The sequence below is a fragment of the Heloderma suspectum genome, chromosome 3 (genome assembly GCF_057233095.1).
Source record: "Heloderma suspectum isolate Gila_16-S chromosome 3, 16-S_ref, whole genome shotgun sequence".
Classification (NCBI taxonomy): Eukaryota; Metazoa; Chordata; class Lepidosauria; order Squamata; family Helodermatidae; genus Heloderma; species Heloderma suspectum.
Window position 1 is genome coordinate 189,081,080 of NC_139460.1, and position 22,195 is coordinate 189,103,274.

At 45.5% G+C, this 22,195-nt stretch overlaps 1 pseudogene; it reads right to left on the reverse strand.

Moving 5' to 3' along the window:
• Window positions 1-434: 434 nt before the first annotated feature.
• LOC146350558 (dual specificity protein phosphatase 26-like) lies at window positions 435-21,610 on the reverse strand (annotated as a pseudogene).
• Window positions 21,611-22,195: the final 585 nt, after the last annotated feature.

Genomic DNA, 22,195 nt, shown 5'->3' on the forward strand with positions numbered 1-22,195 from the left:
GGTGAACAGGCTCACCCAAAGGGTTTGTGCCCAACGCCAGATCACAAACTGGTTTGAAGGTGGCCCCTCCCCCACAGTCTGCCATACAGCACAGGTGAGCCTTCTTGGGCTCATGGAACTAAGGTGGTACTTACTAAGATGGTATATGTGAAACACTTTGAACAATCAGAAAGCACTATTACATTTTTCTTTTTCTTAATCTCACAAGCCACAAATTCAGTCTCCCTAAAAGAAAACCGGAAAATTAATAAATCTTGACCTGTTCTACACTGTAGATGTCAAAGGCTATGCATTAACTTGTTTCCAAAAGGAAACCTTTGACATTCCCATCAAGAAAAAACCAATTAGACTCAAGTGTAATGATGGTGTTGAGATTGCAGTAAAACTGGACTTCCAGTCAGATGTTGCCCTTTGGCCTATTTTCTTCCTTCACATTACAGAAATTGACATAAGCTCATCTTGTATTGCAGCTCCAGGTCTAGGTCTTGAAGCTGTTTCAAGAACCCTCAGTTTGGGGAGATGGCTCGATTGTGAAGTACTCTTTCAACTGCCTCAGCCAAGGAGAACTTCTGGCAGATCATGAGGGAAGCCAGAACCAGGGTTGCTGATCTGCTTTTGCCTAGAATGCAGTAAACTAAGATTTTTCCTTTCTACATGAGGCTCTTATTGTGCACTCATGATTGCTCACTCACAATGGTTTGTGGGCCCTTTACACAATGTTGTCATACTCCAGGGCCTCTGCTGTGCTTTGCAACCATTATCAAGGAAAATGATTTTTCCCCATTAGGAAAAACCATTTTTTTTTTCCTAACAAGGAAAGTCTGGTATTATTGAGAAATGGCAGAATTGTGCAATTCTGCTATACCACAGTGCCATCTAGTGACTGTATAATGAAACATATAGAAAGGCAGAGAAAGAAAACCCCCAGAAAAAAGCATGTGTAAAGGATCCAATGCCTTGTTGTGGTGAAGGGGCTTGCGTAACTCAGTGAAGCCATAAGCTATGCCGTGCAGGGCCACCCAAGACGGATAGGTCATGGCAGAGAGTTCTGACAAAATGTGGTCCACTGGAGAAGGAAATGGCAACCCACTCCAGTATTCTTGCCAAGAAAACCCCATGGAACATATCACAACGCCAAAAGATATGATGCCGGAAGATGAGCCCCTCAGGTCAGAAGGTGTCCAATATACTACTGGGGAAGAGCAGAGGGAATTTCCAAGTAGCACCAGAAAGAGTAAAGCAGCTGGGCCAAAGCCGAAAGGACACTCAGCTGTGGATGTGTCTGGTGGTGAAAAGAAAATCCGATGCTGTAAAGAACAATATTGTTTAGGAACCTGGAATGTCAGATCAATGAATCAAGGTAAGCTGAAGGTGGTCAAACATGAGATGGCAAGATTGAACATTGACATCTTGGGAATCAGCGAACTAAAATGGACAAGCATGGGCAAATTTAATTCAGGTGACCATTATATCTATAACTGTGGGCAATAATCCCTTAGAAGAAATGGAGTAGCACTCATAGTCAATAAAAGGGTGGGAAAAGCAGTACTGGGGTACAATCTCAAAAACGATAGAATGATCTGAGTATGAATCCAAGGCAAACCATTCAACATCACAGTAATTCAAGTCTATGCCCCAACCACTGAGGCCGAAGAAGCTGAGGTTGATCGGTTCTATGAAGACCTACAACACCTTCTAGAACTAACACCAAAAAAAGATGTCCTCTTCATCATAGGGGATTGGAATGCTAAAGTAGGAAGTCAAGAAATCACCGGGATAACAGGCAAGCATGGCCTTGGTGTACAAAATGAAGCAGGCCAAAGGCTAATAGAGTTTTGCCAAGAGAACACGCTGATCATAGCAAACTCTCTTTTCCAACAGCACAAGAGGCGACTCTACACATGGACATCACCAGATGGTCAATATCGAAATCAGATTGATTATGTCCTTTGCAGCCAAAAATGGGGAAGCTCTATACAATCAGTAAAAGCAAGACCTGGAGCTGACTGTGGCTCAGATCATGAGCTGCTTCTTGCAAAATTTAGGCTTAAATTGAAGAACGTAGGGAAAACCACTAAACCATTCAGGTATGACCTAAATCATATCCCTTATGAATATACAGTGGAGGTGAGGAATAGATTTAAGGGATTACACCTGATAGACAGAGTGCCTGAGGAACTATGGATGGAGGTCCGTAACATTGTTCAGGAGGCTGCAACTCAATCCATCCCAAAGAAAAAGAAATACAAGAAAGCAAAGTGACTGTCTGATGAGGCTTTACAAGCAGCTGAGGAAAGAAGGGAAGCAAAAAGCAAGGGAGAAAGGGGAAGATCTATCCAACTGAATGCAGAGTTCCAGAGAATAGCAAGGAGAGACAAGAAGGCCTTCTTAAATGAACAATGCAAAGAAATCAAGGAAAACAATAGAATGGGAAAGACTAGAGATCTTTTCAAGAAAATCAGAGAGATCAAGGGAACGTTTTGTGCAAAGACGGGCATGATAAAGGACAAAGAAGGCAGGGACCTAACAGAAGCAGACGCGGTTAAGAAGAGGTGGAAAGAATACACAGAAGAACTATACAGGAAAGATCTTAATGTCCCTGATAGCCATGATAGTGAGGTCACTGAACCTGAGCTGGACATCCTCGAGAGTAAAGTCAAGTGGGCCTTAGGAAGCATTACTAACAACAAAGCTAGCAGAGATGACAGTCTTCCAGCTGAGCTATTTAAAATCCTAAAAGATGATGCTGTTAAAGTGCTGCACTCAATATGCCAACAAATTTGGAACACTCAACAGTGGCCACAAGACAGGAAAAGGTCAGTTTACATTCCAATTCCAAAGAAGGGCAATGCCAAAGAGTGTTCAAACTATCGTACAATTGGGCTCATTTCACATGCTAGCAAGGTTATACTCAAAATCCTACAAGCTAGGCTTCAGCAGCATGTGAACTACCAGAAGTACAAGCTGGGTTTCGAAGAGGCAGAGGAACTAGAGATCAAATTGCTAACATTCGCTGGATCATGGAGAAAGCAAGAGAATTCCAGAAAAACGTCTATTTCTGCTTCATTGACTACACTAAAGCCTTTGATTGTGTGGATCACAACAAACTGTGACAAATTCTTAAAGTGATGGGAGTACCAGACCACCTTACCTGTCTCCAGAGAAACCTGTACGAGGGTCAAGAAGCAACAGTAAGAACCAGACATGGAACAACCGAGTGGTTCAAAATTGGGAAAGCAGTATGACAAGGCTGCATATTGTCGCCCTGCTTATTTAACTTATATGCAGAGTACATCATGAGAAACGCCGGGTTGAATGAATCACAGGTCGGAATTAAGATTGCCGGGAGAATTATCAACAACCTCAGATACGCAAACGATACCACCCTAATGGCAGAAAGCGAAGAGGATCTAAAGAACCTCTTGTTGAGGGTGAAAGAAGAGAGTGCAAAAGCTGGTTTGAAACTCAACATTAAAAAGACTAAAATCATGGCATCTGGCCCCATCACTTCCTGGCATATAGAAGGGGAAGAAATGGCAGCAGTGACAGATTTTACTTTCTTGGGCTCCAAGATCACCGCAGACGGTGTCTGTAGCCATGAAATTAAAAGACGCTTGCTCCTTGGGAGGAAAGCTATGGCAAACCTAGACAGCATAGTAAGAAGCAGAGACATCACCTTGCCGACAAAGGTCCGTATAATCAAAGCTATAGTTTTCCCAGTAGTAACGTATGGCTGTGAGAGCTGGACGATAAGGAAGACTGAGTGCCGAAGAATTGATGCCTTCGAACTGTGGTGCTGGAGAAGACTCTTATGAGTCCCCTGGGCTCCAAGGAGGTCAAATCAGTCAATCCTAAAGGAAATCAACCCTGAGTGCTCATTGGAAGGACAGATACTTAAGCTGAAGCTCCAATATTTTGGCCACCTAATGCGAAGAGAAAACTCCCTGGAAAAGACCCTGATGCTGGGAAAGACTGAAGGCAAAAGGAGAAGGGGACGGCAGAGGATGAGATGGCTAGATAGCATCACCGATGCAATGAATATGGACTTGAGCACACTCCGGGAGAGAGCAGAGGACAGGAAGGCCTGGCGTGCTGTGGTCCATGGGGTCACGAAGAGTCGGACACGACCGAACGACTGAACAACACCACCACCAAAGCAGCCAGTCTTAATCTCACAAAGAATCTGGAAGCAGAAGCCTTGGTAAAGATGTGGGATAAAAGCCTCATGTAGAAATGCCCTTGGAAACTCTCAGACAGTAACACCATCACAGCGGCCAATCTAACCACAAGGGTTTCCCCCCCATCATTGTAAGGCCTGGCTCACTCACATAGCACACAGTGCACTCCCAAATTGTTCTCCTCGTGGTATTTCTATCATCGGAGCCCAGATTTCTTCAGACTACTTTTATCAGGTGTGTTTTTTCTGTGGTTCCCGTGTGGAATGAATTCTAGCAGGTGCTAAACTTGCAGTACTGTAACTTATCCTGGTAGAAGTGGCTTCAGCCCATAGAACTGGTTCAGCAATCTTTCTTTCCACCTTCAGCAATGGGGCGGGGGGCGGAGCAGGGAGAGTGGCTCTGTGGCAGTAGGGGCGTGTCCTCCTTTTGCTAACCATCATTGGCATGGGAGCATCATCACCCATTTAGTTTTTTTAAGTGTTTGCCAATGCACATATACAGAGCTCTGTATCTGTGAATAAGATGTCCTTCCTATTAAATTATCCCTTCATAGGCACAGAGCTTTGTAGGTGTGCATTGAAAAATATTGTTTTAAAAAATGGCTATCCATGCACCTTTGCAGTCCAACAAGCAGAACAGCAATGAGTTGGAGGAGTAGGAAGACAGCGATCAGCCTTTCTTGATGGCTTTCCCACTTTCCTCCCCCCAAAAGGCTTTTCTCCTCCACTTTTTCTCTCTCTCTGACTTGGTTCACATGATCACTGCAGCCCACCATAGTTTGTTAACCATGGTGAGTCACAGTGCCCACAGGTGCCAAGCTGCCAGCCCAGGCCCCTGCCACCAGGGCTTCCTGGTCATGGTTTATTAACCACCCCAACATGCCACCCTCATCTGGTTGGGACAAGACGAGAAGCTGTGTCTGGCGAGGGTAATTATGCAAATCAGCCGGCATGTGACCAGCACACACAGGGTGGTTAACAAGCCACCATGGCTTGTTAACCACCCTGTGATCACGTGAGCCAGGCCTCTCTCTTGCCCAGTGAAATGGAGAGTGAAACCAATCTTGCTTCCCTCCCATCTCCCTGTCCCCTTTGAAAGAATAAAGTTTGGAATGTCTTTTCAAGCCTTCCCAACTATCCCCCTTTTCGTTTATTTGCCTCAAAAACAAGTAGCTGATAATGCAATCATGTACATGTCTACCGAGAGGTAAGTCACATTGGCTGAGTTCACGGGAGAGGGAAGCATAAAGGTGGACTTCATGCAGTTGCTGTGTAAAAAAAATGCCACCTCTGGGTTAAAGTGAGGTGGACCTTCACTGGTGCATACGCATTACGCTATATTAAAAAATTGTTTTAAGCCCTGAGGCAGCAGGACTAATCTTACAACCATCCCTACCACTTCTAATTCTGAATCAGGTATGGCCATGCAAGCTCTTGGACATACTGGTGGGCTAGATGAGGGCCAATGAACTAAGCCTGAATCCTGGCAAGATGGAAACACTGTGGGGTGGTGGGTCAAGGGTCTGGGAAATAGGTCAGTTGCCTGTCCTGGATGGGGCTGCACAATCCCATGAAAGGGAAAGAAAAATACTCTGGGTGAATGGCTGGCTATGAAAGTGGTGCCGTTGCAAGATATTTGGATTCTGGGACCACAGGCTATACGTCCTGGAAGATGGACTGCTGGCAAGGGATGGGTTACACCTCACAAGGGCTGGGAAGAATATGTTTGGCCACAGCATGAAGAACTTCATCAGGAGGGCTTTAGACTGAATTGGCTTTCTTCACACTGAGCTTTTATCCTGCGACTGAGATTGCTCCTTCATGGAAGTTTGTGGGCTCTTTACCAGACGACATGATCATTCAAGGCATCTCCTGCACTAAATGCCCTTTAAAAAGGCATTTTTTTAAAGGCATGAGACCTAATGAGACTTAAGATTCATGAATGAAACTGTGATTCCAGCGCAGAGCATTTCTGTTGGAACAGGCACTCACCATTTGGAGCACACAGTGCTTTGTGGATGCATTCTGAGGCAGGGTGAAAATGTATGCTGAGGTCAAAGTCTGTGGAGTCTTCTGCTGCTATTCCGTGGTAATGGATTTCCTTGCCGTAGAGGCTCGGTTCCCTTGGCTCCCCCAGGCACTGTGTGCTGCATTCGGTATGTGGGTGATGCCACGTTTCCTCAGTTCTTCCTTGTTGTGGGCCACCACACTACCAGGAAACGGATATGAAAGTTGACAGGGCAGTGAAAGAGCACAATGCAACTAATCCATGTCCAGGTTCATACCATGTACAACAGCGTAAATGCTCACTCCTCCAAGTGGTGAGAAGTCCAGGGGCAGCGCTAGAGGGCTCAGTTTCCTTTGGATGAGAGAACACTGAAGATGGATGATTTTTCAAACACCTGTTTTATATTTGTTTTATTAACAAATATATAAGAAAAGGATAGTGGAAGCATATACATTCCTTTCAGCGGGCAGCACAGCTGCTAATCCTGCATCAGATTCCTAGAGAACAGCTGCTGCAGTTCCTGGATCCAAAGCTGCACCTTCATTTAGCTAACGCCAGCTTAATTCTCAGCTCCCTCTTTTCCCAATTAAAACTGCAAATTGACCCAAAAATATTTCCTCTGCCCTCTCCCACTAGCCAGACAGGTACCACTTAGCTAGAGAGAGATTCCCGGCTATCAGGAGAATCTCCTGTCATTTGCTCCAATTGAGGAAGAGAGCACCAATTATCCTCACCTATTAGCAAGTTACCCACTTAACAAACTGGTTAGCCAGCGATAGTAACACCAACCCATCTGCATTCAAGGCTGCTTCATATCTTATTCTTTTGACATGTGGATTAAAAGTAATGTCAGAAAAGTTGTAAACATAATACAAGGACAGCTATATAAGAATCCTTTTGTTGACTTCCTGGTATACATTATGGGAGCAAAATATATTGCATATTACATATTAAACAGTTGCTTTGAAGAAGTTTTACAGTGCAGTCCTATACACACCTACTCAGAAGTAAGTCTCATTGTTAATGTCTATATTGAAAAAGGAAATATGTGAAGTAGCCTGTAGACTTGCAAACTTCCTTTATATGAATGGCAATGCACTGTCACATACGCTTTACATTGCACAAAATCCAAAAGATCAAACTGAAAATCGCTTCTGAGAATCACAGATGTGATATTTTAATAGGAATACTTTTCAAGCCTTTATAACTGCAATAAAAAAACAGGCCTGTGTGATTTGTGACCCACCTAACTGAAGACAGCCCATAAGACATGTGACCCATACATACTCAGCCTGATAAACCTGCCTGCTGAGGGCTGCAACCATCTGGCAGGCTATAGTATATATCTGTTGTGAGCTGTACTTGGCATGCAGGCCTGTTCATAATTTTTTCTCTGAAGTCATGAGGGCTAGAAAATCATTCTTTAAAAAATATTAAGGGTGCTACCAAATGCAACTTTTATCCTGCAATCACCTTGCCTTAAATGTGGCGTTTTACAGGGGGTCCAGACATTGTCATCTTCCATTTATAACCCTCAGATGTTTTTTCATTGCTTCTTCCGTCTTTTTTCTTACCAGAAAAAAAACAATGAGGAAAAGACAGAATAGGTGCACAGTGCCTTTTGACTGACAGCACTAGAAGCTCTCCATCCGGAAGCACCCTATAGCTGGGGTTCAACTTCTCGGAAGTCAGTGACAGATATTGGATATATTGGAGCAGAATTTGCAGGACTTTCCTGTGAAGGCTGGTGCAACAGAGGACACTTTGAACTGATTTTCTGGATAAGCCTTTGGTTATGCTCCAATATGGACAATCATATTCAGCTGGCATAAATATCACCATGTGGCATCGTTAGCATAGGGCATTCTTTATATACTTCCATGAACTGCTGCTTAGCTTTGCTTGGCATTGATGAGCACCTCTACACCAGCCTAACATCCTGCATTTAAAATGGGGCTTTCTACTTCTGTTTTAAATGCAGGATCACGACGGACTCCCTTTACACGCACTTCCTTCCCCACCCCTTTTCCTTTTTCATGGAGGGAACTGAAGAGGAACTCAAGCGCAGTAATTTGATAGCTCATTATCTCCAATCTTGTAAAAAAGAGAATAAAGGTCATTTAGTGCAGGAGATTGAGGTTGAATGGGCCTTAAGAAGCATTGCTAATAACAAGGCAGCAGGAGATGATGGTATCCCAGCTGAACTGTTTAAAATCTTGCAAGATGATGCTGTCAAGGTGATGCATGCCATATGCCAGCAAATTTGGAAAACACAAGAATGGCCAACAGATTGGAAAAAATCAACCTATATCCCCATACCAAAAAGGGGAAGCACCAAGGAATGTTCAAACTATCGAACAGTGGCACTTATTTCACATGCCAGTAAGGTAATGCTCAAGATCTTGCAAGGTAGACTCCAGCAATTCATGGAACGAGAATTGCCAGATGTACAAGCTGGATTTAGAAATGGCAGAGGAACTAGAGACCAAATTGCCAATATCCGCTGGATAATGGAAAAAGCCAGGGAGTTTCAGAAAAACATCTATTTCTGTTTTATTGACTATTCTAAAGCCTTTGACTGTGTGGATCATAACAAACTGTGGCAAGTTCTTGGTGGTATGGGGATACCAAGTCATCCTGTCTGCCTCCTGAGGAATCTGTATACTGACCAAGTAGCAATGGTAAGAACAGACCACGGAACAACAGACTGGTTTAAGATTGGGAAAGGAGTACGGCAGGGTTGTATACGAAGAGTCGGAAGTCACGAAGAGTCGGAAGCGACTGACCAAATAAACAACAGTGCAGGAGATGCCCTGGAGGTTCACGACGTCATCTAAAGAGCCAGCAAATTTCCATGTCTGAACAATCTCAATAGCAGGATAAAAGCTCCATGTGAAGAAGCCCAGTGTCTGAGTAGAGGCCTGTGGATAATGTTTGCACAGAGATTTTTTTCAGATTTTAATCTGGACATGAAGGGCTGTGTGTGTGTATGTGCACAAAGACAGTGGCCATCTGGCAAATTTGGGGGCATGCCAGTAGATCATGGAACATATGTTATAGTTCTGATGTTAATACAGTTCTGGTGCTACTATAAGCTTGCTTGGGCAGAATCTGACCCAATCGCTACTGGAAAACTATTCGCAATTTGATCTGAATGGGCTCTGGGTTGTGCCTTCAGTGTCTGTGCTTGTCCTATTGATTGTGTCTGTTAAGAAAAATCCTCCAATTTAATGTTCAAATGTAATGCAGGATGGAATCAAATTCCAATATTCCTACAGTTAATACGAATAACAAAATCTGAAATTTGCAGTTTAGAATCTGAACTCTAGATTTCGCAGTTTGAAGCTGACATGCATATTCCAGAGGAATACCTAGCTATATTAATCTGTCACAGTGAAAAGACGAGAGTCTTGTGGCACCTTAAAGTCAAATAACATTTTTTGTGGAAGGAGCATTTCGGTCTAGAGCCCTTTTTCTTAGATGTATGTAGCTATAGATATGGGGGGCGGAGGGAGAATAAGAAGTGGGACCAGAAGGCCAAGTAATGCAGATACTGTCAAGCACAAAGCATAAATGAATACAAGATCCAAAGAGAGCAGATGCAACCCTTTTGTAACAAGCAGCCCCTGGTGATAAATTAGCATAGCAAATTAGTATAAACACCTAAAGTGAGATAATTACTCCCTGGGCGATCTACATTGTGCCCGCCATCTCAACGAAGTCGGGGTCCTGTCGGGCTAAACGCACTCGCATTAAAACGTGATTATCCACACTCATCCATTTTCCCCGTTGCGGTTCTTGATCGAATGCATGAGCTGAGTTCACACTCGAGAGCTGTGCTGTTTTCCTGCTCTTAAAGACAGTGGCTCTCATTGGAGGAGCAGAAACCCTCCCTGTTTCTGCTGATTCCCCGCCCACTGTCCCTCTCTTCTTCTATCCCTCTGTGTGTGTGCGTGTGTGTATGGCGCGAGCATCCTGTTGAGGCTCGAAGCCTCCTGAGAGCTTGTCCCTTGCTGCCGCCGCTGCAGCAAGTGGGGGTGGAGGGAAGAAGGAGGCACCTATCCTCTTCTCTCCCCCCCGCACCTGCTGGAGGCCAGGGCGAGAGGCTGGGGGGTGTCTGCTGATGCTCTTTTCCCCACACCAGCCCTTTGCAGCCAGCGCGAGGAAGAGGGGTAGCGGCGATGGCACCCAGCGCTCAGCTTGGGGGGGGGGGGCTGCTAGCATATTCGAACCTTCAAAGCTGCGCAGCTTCAAAGACCATGAGATGACATTGCATAGGTTCCTCAGCACTCAAAGCTTTATCAACAGCAAGGAAATGGCTGGAGGCGCTTCCTCTTGTCTGATCTTGGAAGCTCAGCAGGGTTGGCCCTGGTCAGAATTTTGGATGGGCAACCACCTGGGAATCAGGCTTCCTGCACTGAGCAGGGGGTTGTTCTCTCCCTTCAAATGACACTAACTTTTACCTCCTACTATCCGCTGCTTTGGTTTTTTAAAAAAAGTAATTAAGGATCACAACTGAGTGCCTTTACACACGCTCTCTTCCCCCATCCTCCCCCCCATTCTTCAGGTAGCTTAACTGGCGCTGTAATGTTTTCTTGTGGCCCCAATCCTGGGCACTTACTTACTCAGGAGTAAGCCCCATTTAACTCAATGGAACTTACTACTGAGTAGGCATAAGATCACCCTGTAAGTCTGCAAGCCTCAAGTAAGCCCCATTGAGCCCCATAGGGTGCTCTGTAACAAAAGAGGATATTGCTTCTGAACTTGGTGGGGTGGGGGATCAGAGGTGTCTCCCTTCATTGCAGGGAGGCATTTTACACTCTGCTCCCTTTGATTGAGAAATGCAGAGGCAGGAGATGCTAAGGTCGGGGGGGGGGGGCTGCTTGTGTCATCGAAGACTGCCCAGTGAAGAAATTTATGCTTGTGCGCAGGGAAATCAGGCTGGAGAAGCCCTATTCTTCGAAGATTTGAAGATCTGAAGATAATGCCTTAATTTAAAAAGAAAAAAAGATCACTTACAGAGTGATCTTATGTCTACTCAGTAGTATGTCCCACTGAGTTCAATGCGGCTTACTCCTGAGTAAATGAGTGCCCAGGATTGGGGCCACAAGAAAACATTACAGCGCCAATTAAGCTAGAATGGTGGCAGGAGGGGGGAGGCAGCATGTGTAAAGGCACTCAGTTGTGATGCTTAATTTTAAAAAAACAAAAACAAAGCAGGGGATAGAAGGAGGTAAAAGTTAGTGTCATTTGAAGGAAGAGAACAACCCCCTGAAGCCTGATTCCCAGGCAGTCACCCATCCAAAATTCTGACCAAGGATGACCCTGCTGAGCTTCTCAGATTAGACAAGAGCCAGCACCTCTAGCCCACTGCTGCTTGGTGATAAAACTTTCAGTGCTAAGGAAGCTATACTATCAGTAGCCAGCAGACCAGATGGGGGCATCTAGAGCTGTGAATGGACAGGAGGGAAATACAAACACCGCTGTATATGGACAGGTGTGGGAGGGACTATGACCTTATAAGGTAATGAACACAGAAGAGGAGAGCACATGAATGGGAAATACCAGGATATCAGGGTATTGAAAGCGGGAGCACAGAAGTGGGAAATTCTGATCCCAATTCAAGGCAGGTCCTGTGTAGTGTGAAAAACACGTGGTGAAACCTTATTGGAAGTGAAAAAAAAACTTAAGTGTAGATTGGCCCCCTGTCTCTATTAAATCTCAGTTCCACAATATCACATTTCCTAATTAATTCCAACTTGGTACCTTCATGCTAGAGTCTACCTTTGACTCTTTTTTGTTGTTGAGTATGCCAGCTTTCCCCTTCATGGATCACTGCCTTGTTGTGGCGAAGGGGCTTGCTTAACTCAGTGAAGCCATAAGCTATGCCGTGCAGGGCCACCCAAGACGGACAGGTCATGGCGGAGAGTTCTGAGAAAATGTGGTCCACTGAAGGAGGGAATGGCAACCCACTCCAGTATTCTTGCCAAGAAAACCCCATGGAACATATCACAAGGCTAAAGGGGTCACGAAGAGTCGGACACTACTTAACGACTAAACAACAACAAATGCCAACTTTATATATTATTAAATGTCCTGGGAGACTGAAATGCTCTTCCACTGGCTTCTGAATTTTACCATTTTAAAAATCTGATTTATGCCCATTTACCCTCTTGTGTAGAGACTGACCTCTTTAGCCCATGATGGCATACATCATGTTAAAAGATGAACAAGCCCTTGAGCATATGAACCTGCCTTTATACCTGAGCCTATCTGGACACTACAATCAACATTTTAGGCCTACCTCCAAGTGTCACCTCCAAGGGAGGCTCGGAAGGTGGCAACAAGGGAGAGGGCCTTTTCAGTGGTGGCCCCCCGATTTTAGAAAGATCTCCCCACTGAGGTCTGCCTGGCATCCTGAAAGGGTTGGGGAAAAGAACAGTGAGCAACTTAAATATAAAAACAAGAATTAGGATTTATTTAATGGGGAAGGAGAAAAAAGAGGGAGAAAGCAAAACAAGCATTAAAATGAATGAACAGTTTAAAGTAAAACTCTAAACCACAAAATATACGGAAAGGAGTTCAGTAGTGATGTGGTCCACAAATGGAGGGTATGTCTTAAGACCTGGCTGGATCTATACTTACCACCTTTTTTCGCTTCCAATGAGGGTTCACTGCCCGCCTTTCACACTACGCAGTACCCGCCTCGAATTGGAACCGGAATTTCGCACTTCCGTGCTCCCGCTTTCAATACCCTAACATCCCGGTATTTCCCCTTAACGTGCTCTGATTTTCCGCCTTCACTACCGTATCCGGTCGTAGTCCGTAGTTCGAAGTTGTGAAAGTAGCTATACAAGGCTTCAGGACTGGTGGTAACTGGGTGAAAGACAGAATGCTGCTGCTGCTCTCTTTCCTGGTCTTTTCTCAGCCCCATCCAGGCCTCTCTTTTCTGACTCTTCAGTTTCCTCAGGATCTTCCTTTAAAAACTCTGGGCAGTATCCAGTAATAGTCTGACTTGGATTAGACCCATTCACTTCAATGGGTCTACTGTGTGTAAGAGTATCATTGGATACTACCCTCTGTCTCCTTCTCTCTCCTCACAATCTTTTACTCTGTCCCCTCAGAATCTCCCTACAGTGACTCATCAGGGTCAAAAAAAGGTTGAGGTGCTGCCATTCCGCCAGAGGGCTGCGCTGCACAAGGTTTCACACGGACCTGATTTGCATGTAACAAGGAGCCACTGTGGGGGAATTTCCCTGTGGGGCTTTTTATTGTGGCAGCCGCTGCCATTTTGAATATTTGAACTGCAGCGGGGGCACCCAGTAACATGTGCAAACTCAGTGAGGGTGGGTTGTTGGAGCGGGTGATAAGCCATCTGCAACCCTAAAACAGCCCATGGGTTGGGTGGCTTGTCAACCACCCCAACAGCCAATCCTTGCTGGGTTCGCACATAACTACAAGCCTCTGCCACGGCTTGAATATTCAAAATGGCCACTGCTGCAATGAGACGGCCCGTGGGGAAGTTCACCCATGGTGGCTTCTCATTACGTGTGAACCAGGCCAGAGAAACCAGTCATTTCTAAAAGGGGAGTGATGTTAGTCTGTTGCATCAAACACAATGAAGAGTCCTGTGTCAGCAGCCAGATTTATCGTGGCAGGAGCTTTTATAGGCAAGAGCCTAATGCATGAAGTCACTTACTTCTATTGACACTGTTTCTTCATCTGTTGGCTGACAATTTCTCCGACAGCTATAAATCCTGTTAAATACATACATTAATTAAAAATGTCCACTGATGTGTAAATGGAAAGGTTCAATGAGACTGGGAGGATCATATAAGTCCTTTTTTAGGGCAGGGGCAGAAGTAGCAGATATCAGAGGAGTTTGGAAGATTTATTTAGCAAGCCTGGAACATATGGTCCTGATGAATTACTGCTGCTTACTTACTAGAAGTACTGATTAATAACAAACATATTAAAATCTTAGGTAACACAGCTTAACAACTAATAACAGTTAAATAGCTAATAAAAGGAGATGAACAACAATAAACCTAAATGTTAACAACAACTATTTGGGATCCTTAAAGAATTGCAGAGAGGGTGAAGAAGCAAGAAGGGCAAAGGGAGGAAGAAGAGTCTTTTGCCCTTCTTCTCTCTTGTTGCCCAACTTCCTGCTCTTGTTGTCCCTTTCTGCTGGGGTGCAAAAGCAGATAAGCATCCAAAGTAGACCCCAAAACGTCTCAGAATGCTGGAACAAAGATTTTGTTTATGAAAAGCCCAACATGTTTCAGCCTCCTTTTTATCTTAAGGCCTTCTTCAGGGGTCTATAAAAACTTCTGCAGAAATTCTTGTAACAAAATATCTCCTGCCGTAATATCTTCATGCTCCTTACCCTTGCTCACCCTTCCTTCTTTTTCTTTCCTTCTAGCCTTCTCCTGATCTCAGTGGTGATGGCACAGAAGATACAGGCCCTGAGACTGGCTGCTGGAAATATCCATTTGAGACATGCACACATCTCACAGATGCTGAGGGATATCCCCTGCAGCGGAGGCAGCATGCAGGTGCTAAACCTCAGTCACCTCACCATGGCATTTGGGTACCCTCTTCTCCTGCTCCTACCTACCCCCTTCTCCACAGTCATCCGTCCTTCTCCTGTGTTCAGCTCCTCCCTTACCTCCACTGTGGGAAGGAAAGGCCCAGCTGTTGAAGGAAGTTGTGTGAAAACCCAATAGCATCCTTCCCCAGATGGGCTAAGTGCTTCCTTCAAGGAGGGGTGAGAGGAAGACAGCCCTCTCAGTTGCTCTTCCTCTGAAGTTGCATTCTTCCTTTGAATCCAACGTGCTTCAGTCTCTGCAATCATTTGGGAAACAAAGGTAGACTGAGTCCCCTCAACCCCCTGAAATTATTGAGGTAGAAGGTTGAATTGATTGACCTTCTCCTGGGCTCCTGAAGGCACCAAGGCCAGCTTGGCTTCCATAGTCAGACTTCCTCTGGCTAACAGCAATCACTGTTGTTCTTTGGGGCCTTGTTCTTTGCAGTTTTCTCTTTAGCCACAAAAACTCCCTGGAAAGGTGGTTGCGATTTAGCACCTGCATGTTGCCTTCTGTTGCTTCTATAAGTTGCTGGGGTCAGTCTAGAACTGGGGTCTCCAACAGCCAGCCTCAGGCACCTTAACTTCTGCGCCACCAGCACTCAGGTGTCTTGGAGGAAAGGTGTAAAATTTCCAGAAATTTCAAAGCCATGGAAGCCTGCCAGTTTTCCCCCAGTTTTTCCTAGGGAAAACATGGAAATTTGGGGGGAAATGGATGAATATGCTATACTTATTTTTGTAGCACTCTTTAGAAATCTAAAGTCACTTTGTTACTTTAGGGACATAAGATGTATTATGTATAAATTTGCTCATAAAATTATCATGTTTGCCATAGTAAATTTAAAAGTATGGTTTATTCAGACAACAGTTGCAAATTTACTAAGGGTGCAATCCTATTGGGATAGGTGGCCGCCTCCAAACTTGGAGGCGACCACCTATCCAATGCAGGGCAGGAGCAGTGCGGAGGGGATCATCCCTTCTGCATTTCAGCCACCCTGCATTCGCGGTTAGACAGCCAATTTTGGCTGTCTAGCTGCGGGAAATTGGAGTGGGGGGGGGCCGACCGACACATAGGAAGCATTGGAACGGCACAGGAACGGCCTGTGTTTGCCACACTGTGCTCCTCTTACGAGTGCGGAGCCAATCTGTGCTGCCTATGAAGCAGTGTGGAGGGGCTCCGAGGTTGGTTCCCGAGAACCAACCTATCCTATGGCCGTCTTACTAGCGGCCATAGGATTGTGCCCTAACTGAATTTATTTATATGTTTCTTAATTTTTCTGTTAGAAATGCAGCTACATGTTGCTGAACTCTAAGGACTCTAGCATTTTTTCATTTCGCTAGTTTATGAGAAGCAGGCAAAAAGTTAAAGCTGAAAACAGAAGACGCCATCAACGTTATAGTAAAATAAAGTTATTATTAAAGTTACTGTGCTGTCTCCATGCCTATGTGCCCTGCATATAGACACTTTTCAGCCAGTTTAATTCAAGCCTCTATTTAAGTCCAACAAACAATTCTTTATTGAATGGTCTCTTTCAGTGGAACAACAAAGAAATAATAACTCACAGCCTACAGGAAATAAGGAGATTGTCACAAATGAGGGTTAGATCAGGTGGGAAATTATTGGTGGATGTTGGATAAAAAGGGGGGAAGCCTGGTAAACACAGAATATTCTCTCCCAGGTCTTCTGAGCTTCTTGCTTCTTTGCTGGCTAGGCCAAAAGTAAAAAGACTCCCGCCCAAAGGGAAGTCTCTACTAGTTCATCTAGGACTGCTAGGACCCAGCTACAGCAGGCCTGGCTAGCAGATCTTGCTCTCTCCACCCACAGTATAAACATGCACATTTCTTATACTTTATTACAATACAGAGCTGGGGAGAGCACACTCCCCACCTGGAATTCTTTGAATTCCACTATCCCCTTTTTTCTGTTAACAAAATATAACACGGATATCTACAGATATAAACTTCAGATAAGAATAGTTACTGTCATTGTTCTCTTTTATGACGGAACGTATTCGGAGCACACTGGAAGCACAACTTCCGTGGCTGGCCTCATGCATGTCTTGGGATACCTGGGGTGTCTCCCTGAGTGACCTACTCCGGCTCTGAGCTGGCTGTGTTTGGAGGTCATTCGGGATCTATGACATAGTGGCCATCCAGCAACCACCCTGGAGCTTATCACGGAGAAATCTGATTTCTTGAGACTACTTAAATTCTGATTCTTTTCCTTGGGTTCTGCCCGGTATAGTTGCTGTATGTCCCAACCCCTGCATTTAGCTCTGGTGTGCTAGCCCTGCCCAGGGGTGTGCTTTTCACCGTGACCCCAGTCAAGGGGTGTTTCCTGTGTTTTTCCGGTACAAACCAATTAGTGTCTACTCAGAAGTAACTCCCATTGTGCTGAATGAGGCTTGCCCTCTGAATGCCTACATCAGAACTTACAGAGATCCCCTCAATTGACATGGCACAGTTTAAAGCCCAAATTCCCTAAGTGCTGTAAAGCGCTATCTCAAGCCTCTGATTCTCCATTGTTTGGTTTGGTTAGGAAGTGACTACTTCACACCTGCATTATGCAGACCCTGGGCAGCATCAGGTTAGAAAAGGGGCTTGTTTCCCATCTCTGTGTTCTCCCCCACCCCCACCCTTTCCCAGCACAAGCATATGTGTGTCTACTTGAGAACTTTGGCTATTGGGCGGTATAGAAATGTTAATGTTAATAATAATAGTAGTAGTAGTAGTAATAATAATAACTAACTCCCATTGTGCTGAATGAGGCTTGTCCCTTGAATGCCCACATCAGAATTTACAGAGATCCCCCTCAGTTGAAATGGCACAGTTTAAAGCCCAATTCCCTTAATGCTGAAATGCAGGTGCATCTGGAGTTTCAGGGGAAAGGAGAAAGGGGGGAGAGGGGGGGAAGCCTCTCTTATTTGTTGAGCAGCCCCTGCCAGCCAGATGATGTTCACTCCAACCCCCAACCCCACCCAGAAGTATGTTCTGTGAAGTGATTTTTACTGGTGCAGAGCACTCGCTTGTGGAGCCCTGCATGGGCTAAAGCGCAGCAAAGCTGATTCCTTTTAAAAAATCCAGTACTCCTCCATTCGCTTCTCCTTCCATTGTTGTGGAGACACGGTCCTTGTTTGGCTGTTGGTATCTCAATTTTGCAGACCTTCCCATCTACTCTGGTATGACCTTTGAGATGATTCCCGTAGGCCACTCGTTACGTCGTGCATCTTTGTCCCTCAGGAGAACAGCGTCTCCTTTCTGCAAATTGGGTTCAGAGTCCTGCCACTTTGGGCGACTTTGTAGTGTTGTCAAGTACTCGTTTCTCCATCTCTTCCAGGCAGTGTTGGCTAGTTATTGCACCTGTTTCCACTGTATAGGTCTTTGGCATCAAATTGTCCTGGAGGGGCAACCCATTCGCCTGTTTTTTGTGTCAGCAAGGTGGAAGGTGTCAGAATCATTGTGTTCTCTGGGTCAGACGAAACAGGAACCAGTGGCCCAGCATTGATGATAGCTGCCATCTCTGCTAGGAGAGTAGTTAAGGTTTCATGGGTGAGGAAGTGAGTTCCTGTCAGCATAGAGTCCAGAATTCCGCGTGCAACGCCAATTATTTATTCCCATGGTCCACCCATACGAGAGGCATGGGGAGGGTTGAATGCCCAAGTGCAGTTCTGATTGCTCAAAAAGTGACTGAGGGCCGGGTTGAGATTGTCTGCATCTTTGGCTCCTAATTCTCAGCAGCCTCCTATGAAGTTGGTGCCGCAGTCGGATCTCAGCTGTTTGACTGGGCCTCGTATGGAGAGAAACCCGCGAAGGGCGTTTATGAAAGTTAAAGTATCCATGGCTTCAATTACTTCAATGTGGATGGTGCGATGCTTAGGTGAAAAGGATGGCCCATTGCTTACTGTTGGCTTGCCCACCTTTGGTCTTGTGCACTATCGCATTCCATGGGCCAAAAACATCAAGACCTATGTAGCCTTAGACCACCGAGCAGCTAGGTCGCAGCAGCGCCAAGGGCTTCTCTCTGGGTGTGCTGTGGCCTTTGATACGTTCTGTGGGGGCCGCAGGCTGCTTGAGAGGCACTGGCCATGTCTCACGTTGAGGAACATGCTTGTCAGGTCTTCCTGCTGGTACCTCTGGCGAGGCGTGGGCATCAAAGAGGGACTCAGCACCATCTGACATGGGGCGATAGGACCGTGGCTGATTCTGGGCTTGGCTCTTTCTGACCAGTCTGATCTCTTCTGATGCGTGAGCCTGGATGCAGGCTGGCTGGGCACTGCCACATGCTCTGGCCAGTTCACCTTCATCCCCCTGGGACGGCGGGGGCTCATTCTGGCTGAGCTGGCACAGATCCCGCTATCCTGCTGTTGCGGGCCACCTCTCCCAACTCTTCAGGCTGGAAGTCTGCCTCCTCACCTTCTGTGGTTTCCTGGAGGGCATAGCAAGGGCTGCGGTGTGCGCGGCTGCCTCTTCCTCTCTGAGTGCAGCCAAGGTTGCAGTCAGTCTGGTTTGTCTGCGGAGTTCTCAGCCTCCATTTCTGCCCTTCCGCGTGCAGCCTTGGCTTCGCAGCCTGGGCGCCAAATTGCACAGCCTCTCCTATCTTTGCATACTCGGCCCACTTTCTTGGGGCTGCTGCTTCCGCAAGTGCTTGTGCTGTAGTGACGGCAAGAGCGTTGCTCCTTGTGTGGCTAGACCCACTGGACCTCCGCGTATGTCTAGATGATGTCTCGGGGCTTGACGCTCTTGGAGCGCTGGATGAGGGACAGCTTTCACCTTTGTGCCCTGGAAGGCTCTCTCTTTCACTAGTGGTGTTACGGCAAGGTGCGGGCTGGAAGGCTTCCTGTAGCTTTCTCTCCGCTGCAGCCAGGATCTGATCTCTGAAGTCAGACTGGAAGTTAGCGACTAGCTTCTCACAACGGCTGCTTGTTTCCTTTAAGCTCTCTGCCTTGCACAAACGTGTATCTTTATCCAGTTTCTCTAGAATGTAGTGCTGCCCTTGTATCAAGTACTGCCACGCAACAGCATGCTTTGCTATGCTGCCACTAAGCTTCTGTAATTCATCTGCATGAGATGCTTGTTTGACCATCTCCGTAGCACTTGCTTTTTTCAGCCATGCTTCATCACCCGTCTCGGAGATTTCAGCCTCTTGCGTCTGTGAGAACTCTCTCATCATGGGAGTCAGTTTGCAAACCCCTTCTCTTGAGTGACTGCTATTGCTCCGTGATTCTCAGTGCTCTGTGACTTAGGGGCTGTTGCGGAAAGCGAACTTGGGCTAATCCTTCTAGAACCAGGCTTTAGCCAGCACGTGGGGTCTCCTTACTTCTTCTCTGTGTTTGCCCTGTGGCGTTACATGAGAGTAGGACACTGACTCAGAAGTGTCTGGGTGACTGGCTGCTCGCTTCTGGCTACAGCTGAAGCCCTTTCGCTTCTGCTTTGGAGGCTCTGCAATTCTGTCTGAACTCCTTTTCACTTCTTTCACCTAGTTTTACTCTGGAATCTGAGTTACTCTGTTTTTACCGTGCTGTCTCCATGCCTATGTGCCCTGCGTATAGCCACTTTTCAGCCCGTTTAACTCAAGTCTCTCTTTAAATCCAACAAACAATTCTTTATTGAACAGCCTCTTTCAATGGAACAAAAGGGAATAGTAACTCACAGGGCATCTCTACACCAGCCTAAACTCCTACATTTAAAATGGGGCTTTCTGCTTCCATTCTAAATGCAGGATCACAACGACTCCCTTTTTCACCTTCTTCCTTTCCCCCCTCCCCTTTCCCCTCCTTCTCCCCATATCTGAGTCTTCCATTATCTTTCATCAATCGCACTCCACACTGAGCTTTTATCCTGCGATTGAGATTGCTCCTTCGCAGGAGTTTGTGGGCTCTTTACATGACGCCATGATTATTCAAGGCATCTCCTGCACTAAATACCCCTTGTTCCATTTTTAAATAGATCATGGATAATGAGCTATCAAATTACCCCGTTGTGTTCCGCTTGAGTTCCCTCCATGAAAAGAGTAAAAGCGGCAAGAAGAGGAGCGAGATCAATGCAAGATAATGGAAGACTCAGATACGGGGAGAAGGAGGGGAAGGGGAGGGGGGAAAGGAAGAAGGTGAAAAAGGGAGTCGTTGTGATCCTGCATTTAAAATGGAAGCAGAAAGTCCCATTTTAAATGCAGGATTTTAGGCTGGTGTGGAGATGCCCTGAGTCTGAGCCATCTGTCAATAAGAGGAGCAATGCAGACTTCCCTGCCCTGCTGTGCCCACTGTCACCCTGACTTTGACCAGACCCTCTGACTCTTTTAATCTTTTAAAAGTTGGATCTTACTAAGGACACACGGAACACAAAAAACAGAGTTTGTGCGTAGGAATTTGCATCACTTGGTGCAGAACCTAAGCTTTCTGGGCACAGAAAAGGTGTCCCTTGACACAGAATGTAGATATTTTAACACATGTATATAACCATAGGATAGTACTGCCTATGCTGATCATACCTTCCTGCCATATCTATCAGTCATCACCAGTAATACACAGGTTTTCATGAAGTTCTTTTGAAGGCTGTCCCCAAATTCCAACCGCTGATGAAAGACAAAGCAATGATTTTCCAATGTGTATCTGTCCTTCATTAGCAACATGTTTTATTCATTTCTAACATAACACAACTTGCTTTGGAAAATATTGTTCATCCCACACTCAAGCAGTGACTTTGTTCCAGAGAACACTTACATGTTGCCTATATAAAGATTGGGCCACACTTCATCTACCTCATTTAATTCCATCCTGCAGCTCTCCATAGCATGTTCCAGCTCCTTCATGGAGTGTGTAGCAGATTCGAGGGTGTTCATTTTCAAAAGGTGGTGATTATCTTCAGAAATGGATCCTTTGGTTGTCATGTGATTGCCGGTCTGTTGATACCCTGTCATTGCGTAGCCCTGCTGAACGTTTTGATTTGACACTGAGAAGCAGGTGCACATCTTGAAATGTGTCACTTATCTCCCCACCCCCCATCACACACATTACTAATGGATAGGGGATTAGCCTTTCCTGACACAGCAGCAAGTAATTCAATAGATCAGTTGTGTGTGTGTGTGTGTACATACATACATATTCGTTATTCTAGATCCAGGGAATAAATCCATCTCTCTGTAAAAGAGAAAGGTCAGCCTAGTTTAATAGATAGTAATGGATAGATGTTAGTGCTTTTCAGGGATTCCAGGGCTTGAACTGAGAACCTTAGAATCTTGTGATGGGACCTTGGATCAAATGAGAAATTAATGCAGGAAATTCATAATGAGGCCTTTCAACTAAGGCACTTGCCATCAATTCTAAATAAAGAACCTGGTAAACCATGAGTCTTTATGGAGATCACTGAACAGCATTATGGGGGATTATATTTTTATAATTTTTTTTGAAGATAACTGGTTTGCATT